Here is a 6,641-nt window from a genome sequence, read left to right on the forward strand (position 1 = left end):
AGCTTTCGAACCTAACGGTGGTCTTTGGAATTGGTATTGCTGCGTCTGCTGAAAAGAAATAAAGATACATAAAATGGTCACACTTTTGTCTGTATATCTCGTGCAAAGCGTAGTTTCACCTGGGATTAACTCCTAATAATCGTCTCGAACACAATTTCTTTAAGTCATTTGTGGCTCCTTGGCAGTCACGCCCAAAGGCAACTTACGGTTGCTATTAATGGTCTATTAATACTCATGACTATTGTGGCACAGGGCGCATCCAGTTTTTTCGAGCTACAATTCCCGATGATTAAGAGCTACAATTCCCGATGTCAATCCCTACCACCAGTCGCTACCATCTATAGGACTGCAACTTCGAACTCATATGCACCTTCGTCGACGTCACTTTCCTAGAAGCTCTAGGTGTAACTCCGAAGACTTTCTAACGGATGTTTTTTTTCGCGCTATGCTGCCGAGCTACACCAGAGAAACACCTTGAAACGTTAGGGACTGACTATTCGGCCAAGAATGCCGCCCTCGAAATCATAAGCAGTCTATGTAGATGCCATTGCGTAACTCATGGGTGAAAATCGTATAATCTTCGGCGCATCTACATAATTAAAAGTTTACTAGGACCCTGCATACATTTTTTTAAATGTAGACCAAAGTTTGCAGACGTTTGTGTTACAACATTGATTTCAATAGTCTTCGTTAAATCAAAACGATATTTGAGAATGAAAGTCAACCGATTTAAAGCTGAAAGATAACCGCAGTTTTCCGGCCTTATGATATAAGAGCTCATTATAGATGACCGCGTAGCTTCAGTTTTCAGACTAGTTCGACAGTGGACAGGGTAGTAGCACACACGGTCATTAGTTCGACTGTCTTGGGAAAGCTTTTGCTTCACCACTTTGAGTGTTCTTGCGAAGGACAAAGCCTCAGCTGGTAAATATATGTGCCTACGTAATTACATTGGCGGCCTCCGTGGTGTGATGGTAACGTGCTCCGCATACCACACCGAAGATCCTGGGCAAAGCAACATAAAATTTCAGAAACATGTTTTTCAATTAGAAGACAATTTTTCTAAGCGGGGTCGCTCCTCGGCAGTGTTTGGCAAACACTCCGAGTGTATTTCTGCCATGAAAAGCTCTCAGTGAAAACTCATCTGCCCTGCAGATGCCGTTCGGAATCGGCATAAAACAAGTAGGTCCCGTCCCGCCAATTTGTAGGAAAAATTAAAAGAAGCACGACGCAAATTGGAAGAGAAGCTCGGCCTAAAATCTCTTCGGAGGTTATCGCGCCTTGCATTTATTTTTTATTTATTACGTAGTCACATTTGTAAAAGGAGCCGTAACGTGTAGGTGATATTTAAACTTGGTTGATTTTGTGACGAATATTACCATCTCTAAGCTGTTACGAAGTAAATGCACAACAGCAAAAACATTAAAGCAAGCTACATAAACACACTAGTCATCATTTACCCACATACGTACAAGGCAACGAAGAGATAACTCAGTAGTACTCACATATGAGCCGTTTATTTTGAAAGTGGCATAAGTCATTTCATGTCATTTAGGTGATAATTTGTTTGTATCTCTACTCGCCTCCAGTTTGTTAGAGTCCAATACACAAAAGAAGCAATTCTTATCATTATTTTATAATTGTAGAACCATCTATATATGCATTCGTTCAAAAATAACAATGCATTTAAGACCATGAGTTGGAAATGACTTATGCCACTTTCAAAATAAACGGCTCATATAAACACGCATATGGCTATGCGAGAGGCTATAAACTACAAATACACACGAATATAGCTGGTAGCCAAGTAGAAAATTCTGGAAGAAGAAACGTCTAGACATTTGGGCACAGAGTATAAAAGCTGCACAAGCTGAGTAGTCAGGAATCAGTTTGATTTAAGCACGCTATTGGTTGTGAAGTTAAGTGTTATTGTGAAGTACTTTCATAGTAGTCTAATAAAGACCATTTTGCAGTACAGAATATTGGAGTGATTTATTCAACAGTTTAGCGATTCGGACGTTAGCAGAAGGTTGCAAATAAGCAGAATTTCCCGAAATTCGTTACAATATGCTATAATCAATGTGATTTACTCCAAGGAACTAGTTTTGGATAGGGCCGCCAGCTTTAGGAAATGTCAAACCCGGAGACTTGGGTGTTGAAGGATGAAGTGTGAAAATCAAAATTAACATTTCAGACACTATTGTACAGTTTCGACAATAAACAACAGATGTTCGAATGTAAGCCCAAGTGCTTTTTCAAACCCTTCTCATACGTACATATATGTATCTCCCAAGGAGTGTTTATGCCCCTAGAACGTACTAAAAGATTTTGCATCACTGATTTCGCTTATTCTTTCAGCCAATCGCAATATAATATTTAAAAAAAAAATCGGCACCTTTTTTGGTTAATTTTCTTTTTTTAACAACTTGAGGACAGTATGAAAACATGTTCGCCTTGGGTTATTTTATTTGAATTCATTTTTCATTATTAATTTATTGAAAAAAAAAAAATTCAAAGTGAGCATATAAATTTATTATATAACTTTTCTTTTAGTGTTTTGTTTTAATAACTTGGTGAGCTGGGTGATTCAAAGTCCGTGTTAAACTGACATCCAAAGCGCCTGTTTTTTAAATAACTTTTGAACAGTTAGAAAGAGTTAAATTTCGCAATCAGTTTCTTGACCGATATTTTTGACATTCGGCGGTGGCGGCGGCGGCGTCCGGCGCGTTGCTATATTTTGTACTCGTTTAAGACTGTTTAGGCCATTTATTGTTCATGTCGAAAATTGGTCGGATATGGTCGAAAGGGGTATCAACGGATGCGCATCACTGCGGCGTATATCTCTACACGGGTGGGACAAAATAAAGACGCTATCCATCGATGATTATATATAATACAAAGGCTCTGCGAATATATGAAAGTAGATTTTTTTGTTTGAATAATTTAAGAACAATTAGGGAATCAAATGCCGCAAAAATAATAAAATTTTCTTGAATGATTTTATTCTTATAATCAAAAATATTAGTGTCACGGGTGGGACAACAATTACTTATTTATTTTTACCTAAAGGCCACTCCGTTCAAACATGCCTTGTCATTAAGATTTGCCCGAAAACTTGACCCCAAGAAACGCCACTGTTCTCAAAGAAAGTTTTGAATCCGTCACTGTACACAGTCTTCATATTGCTACATTATAAATAATAACCAATATTTGTGTAGCTGAACATTCCAATCCCGTAGTTACATTTTTCATACTTTGTCATTTCGTAATGAAGCAGGTACACAATCATTTAAGTATAGATTTTGCAAGGTTTTCATTTATTACAGAAAAAGAAATTCGATTAAGCCAATCATTACAATAAATCTTGCGCTGATAAGCAAATATAAATGTTTTTTTTTTTTCAAAAGTAAAGAAGATGTTTATCGCGTTCGTTTGATCATTGCGTAGTATTCGAAAGCGTTTCGCGCTATTTTACGCTTATCAAAAGCGATAATCTGATGAGTACATTTTCGACAAGCCGCGCAGCACGTGAGCCTCAAACAGCACCAGCATTTGCCACACAGACCAGCCCTGATCGATATGGTGCAAACACCGCAGCGAACCGTGATATGTTACCTACTGGATGAGCAGATGGATGGATGGATGAATAGTTGTGTAAATAAGAAGATAGATGGATGGATGTACACATTTATGTACGTAACTGATCGATGGATCGGTTGATCCGCATTGATCTCATCGATATTTTTAAAGCTACAATACGTACAACAAAAATGCAACGGATAAGATTTCTTAAACACACGATCAAAACAGAAAACTCATTAACGCAATAATTAAAACGACAACACAGTTTTTCAGATAACACAAGAGGCTATAAACCTGCATGGCAACGGTGACCATCTGCGGTGTATTTTACAGTAGTAGAAATCACTATCTTACTCGTATTTAACCACATTCGCATTCAATGGTTTCGCTGATCGATAGTTTTGACGATTTTCCGATGAGTAATCATGTTTTATCGATAATCGTTTACTTATTATTAGCTTTTGTCGCTCAATAAAAGATGAATATTTTTTAACGATATTGGCTATCAAACTACTGTACAAAACTTGTTGGATTATGTGTTCCATTTTTTTCATGTTGGAGTACTCTCAAATTACAACTCTGCAGTGCGTTAGCGGACCACCATCGGTCGATCATTGCTCGTGTTTAGCGACCTTGATCACGACTCGATAGAGATTGAAGAGAGCTACCAAAAAGAAAATATTCCTTACACTATTTATGGAATACTCGCGTTTTTTGGAGAGTCATTACAATTGTCACCTCGTCAACGTTATTAAATCTGAGTTGGTAAAATAATTAAAGGCGATGTTGGTTAAAAAAGCATTTTTCAAACATTGTGTATGTTAAAATCTGTACAGTCATATATAATAAATTGCCTGTTGCAAAGGTCTAAAGACTTTGTTATTTGCTGATTTTATTTTGAGGGATTGCAATAAATATTCCAAAACTGAAGATACATATGTTTTTAATTGTATTGACGTCTCAAGCAACCGAACAGGAGAGCTGCGGTAATTCAGTTTGAACTTTTATAAAATAAAAAATGTTAGTGAAATGTTATTTCCAACTTATTTTGGCTATCCGTGGGTACCGCAAGTTTTGACATTCAGCGATATACATATTAACAAAAAAGTCAAAAGTTCAAAAATTGCAGTTATAAAATTGAAACTAAAAATTTCCAATTAAAGTTAACATATTTCTAGTGTATTAAGATGTTCTGAATAGGAAAAGGAAGTATGTATTTTGATTCGAGCTCAGATTTATAACGATTAAGTGGGGAACGAGCTATATTCCTTTTACTGTTAGCTTGGCCCAACAGTGGTTCAGTATTGAAACGTAGTTTTAAAAACGCTGTACATTCCTCATTTGCCATACGATTTGAATAAAAATGAAAGCTTTTGAGACTTGAAATAGCATACTTGAGATTAATTTTTGAACTTTTACATATTTTTTTTAGCGAAAGGTGCACGAAGCTGGGGAATTCTATAAGCAATTCATTCTCCTGCTTATTCTAATAAGTTTTAATAAACAGAAGACATGTACGGAAATAAAATTAAAAAAATTAAATTCGAAATGCTTCACCTATACCTACTTGGGGCTAAAAAGATTTTCACCACATAGATACTGTGATTTTGGGTCAAAATTGCAATGAAATAAAATAAAAGCAGTTAACCCAATTTTTTCTAGGTGCTAAGGGAATGAATTGCGACAAGCCTGTTGTTTTTTCTAAATCCAGTTTATGATTTTTAGCATTTTTTTCACGCTGAAAGTTGAATAGACCTCGACGCTGTGTGTTTGAGTGCTCAAATGCCGCACCGAAGGATTATGAGAAATAAATAGAGTTAAAAAAATAAAAAAAAACATGCTTTTAAACATATATGTATTACTCCTATATTGCTACGAAAGGCTAGGTACATTCCCAAACATCAGAGTGCCGATATATTGCTGTTTAAATGTTTTTGTTTTTGTATTCAATAATGGAATGTACCTAAATTTAAATTTTTTCTTGTCACACTTATGCTGCTACAATCACAAAAATCTTGTAGGCTGTCTTGTTTTGATTTCGAAATTAAAACACATTGCGAGCATTTTCTATTAGCAATATTACATATACATATGTTTTTAAATAATATCGAAAAATTATTATTTTTTGATGTTTTTTGGCATTTAGTTTGTAAAATTTTTTGTAAATTTGTCGAGCTCGAGGCCATAAAATATTAAGTAACACACAAAAACTTTTTATTTATATATGTTATATATTGTCGTTTTTTTATTTACCGATATTTCGACTTCAATTAGAAGTCATCTTCAGGTCGACCTGGTACATCGAACGATTCCTGAAGATGACTTTTAATTGAAGTCGAAATATCGATTAATAAAACGACAATATATAACATATTTAAATAAAAAGTTTTTGTGTGTTACTTATTATTCTTAATATTGTATGGCCTCGAGCTCGACAAATTTACAAACATTAATATCGAAAAAGTTAAAAATAATTTTCAAAATAAATATAAAACAATAATGAACGAAAAGTAATAGTATTATTGTGAACAAAGCGTCGCGCTCGATATACGAAAAATATGGCACAAATTGCCCACGCTTTTTTCAAAATAATACTAGTATTTTTCCTTCATTATTGTTTTAAACTTATTTTGATACATATATGTAATACTCCTATATTGCTACAAAAAGCCAGGTACATTCCCAAACATCAGAGTGCCGATATATTGCCGTTTAAACGGGTTTGTTTTTGTACTCAGTAGTCGAATGTACCTAAATTTAAACTTTTTCTTGTCACACTTATGCTGCTACTATCACAAACATTTTATAGACTGTCTTGTTTTGATTTCGAATTCAAAACACATTGCTATAATTTTATATTAGCAATATAAGAGTATTATATGTATGTTTTGAAAATTTTTTTTAACTTGTTCGATATTATTTAAAAGCGTGTTTTTTATTCATTTTTAACTATATTTATTTGTTTGTAATTCTCTTTTGCGCGCCTAGCCTAGAGAGTTACAAACAAACATACATATGTACAAGTGAAGCTAATATAAGCGTGTAATAAACAGTTCATT

This window comes from Eurosta solidaginis, chromosome 1 (assembly GCF_040869045.1).
Source record: "Eurosta solidaginis isolate ZX-2024a chromosome 1, ASM4086904v1, whole genome shotgun sequence".
Lineage (NCBI taxonomy): Eukaryota > Metazoa > Arthropoda > Insecta > Diptera > Tephritidae > Eurosta > Eurosta solidaginis.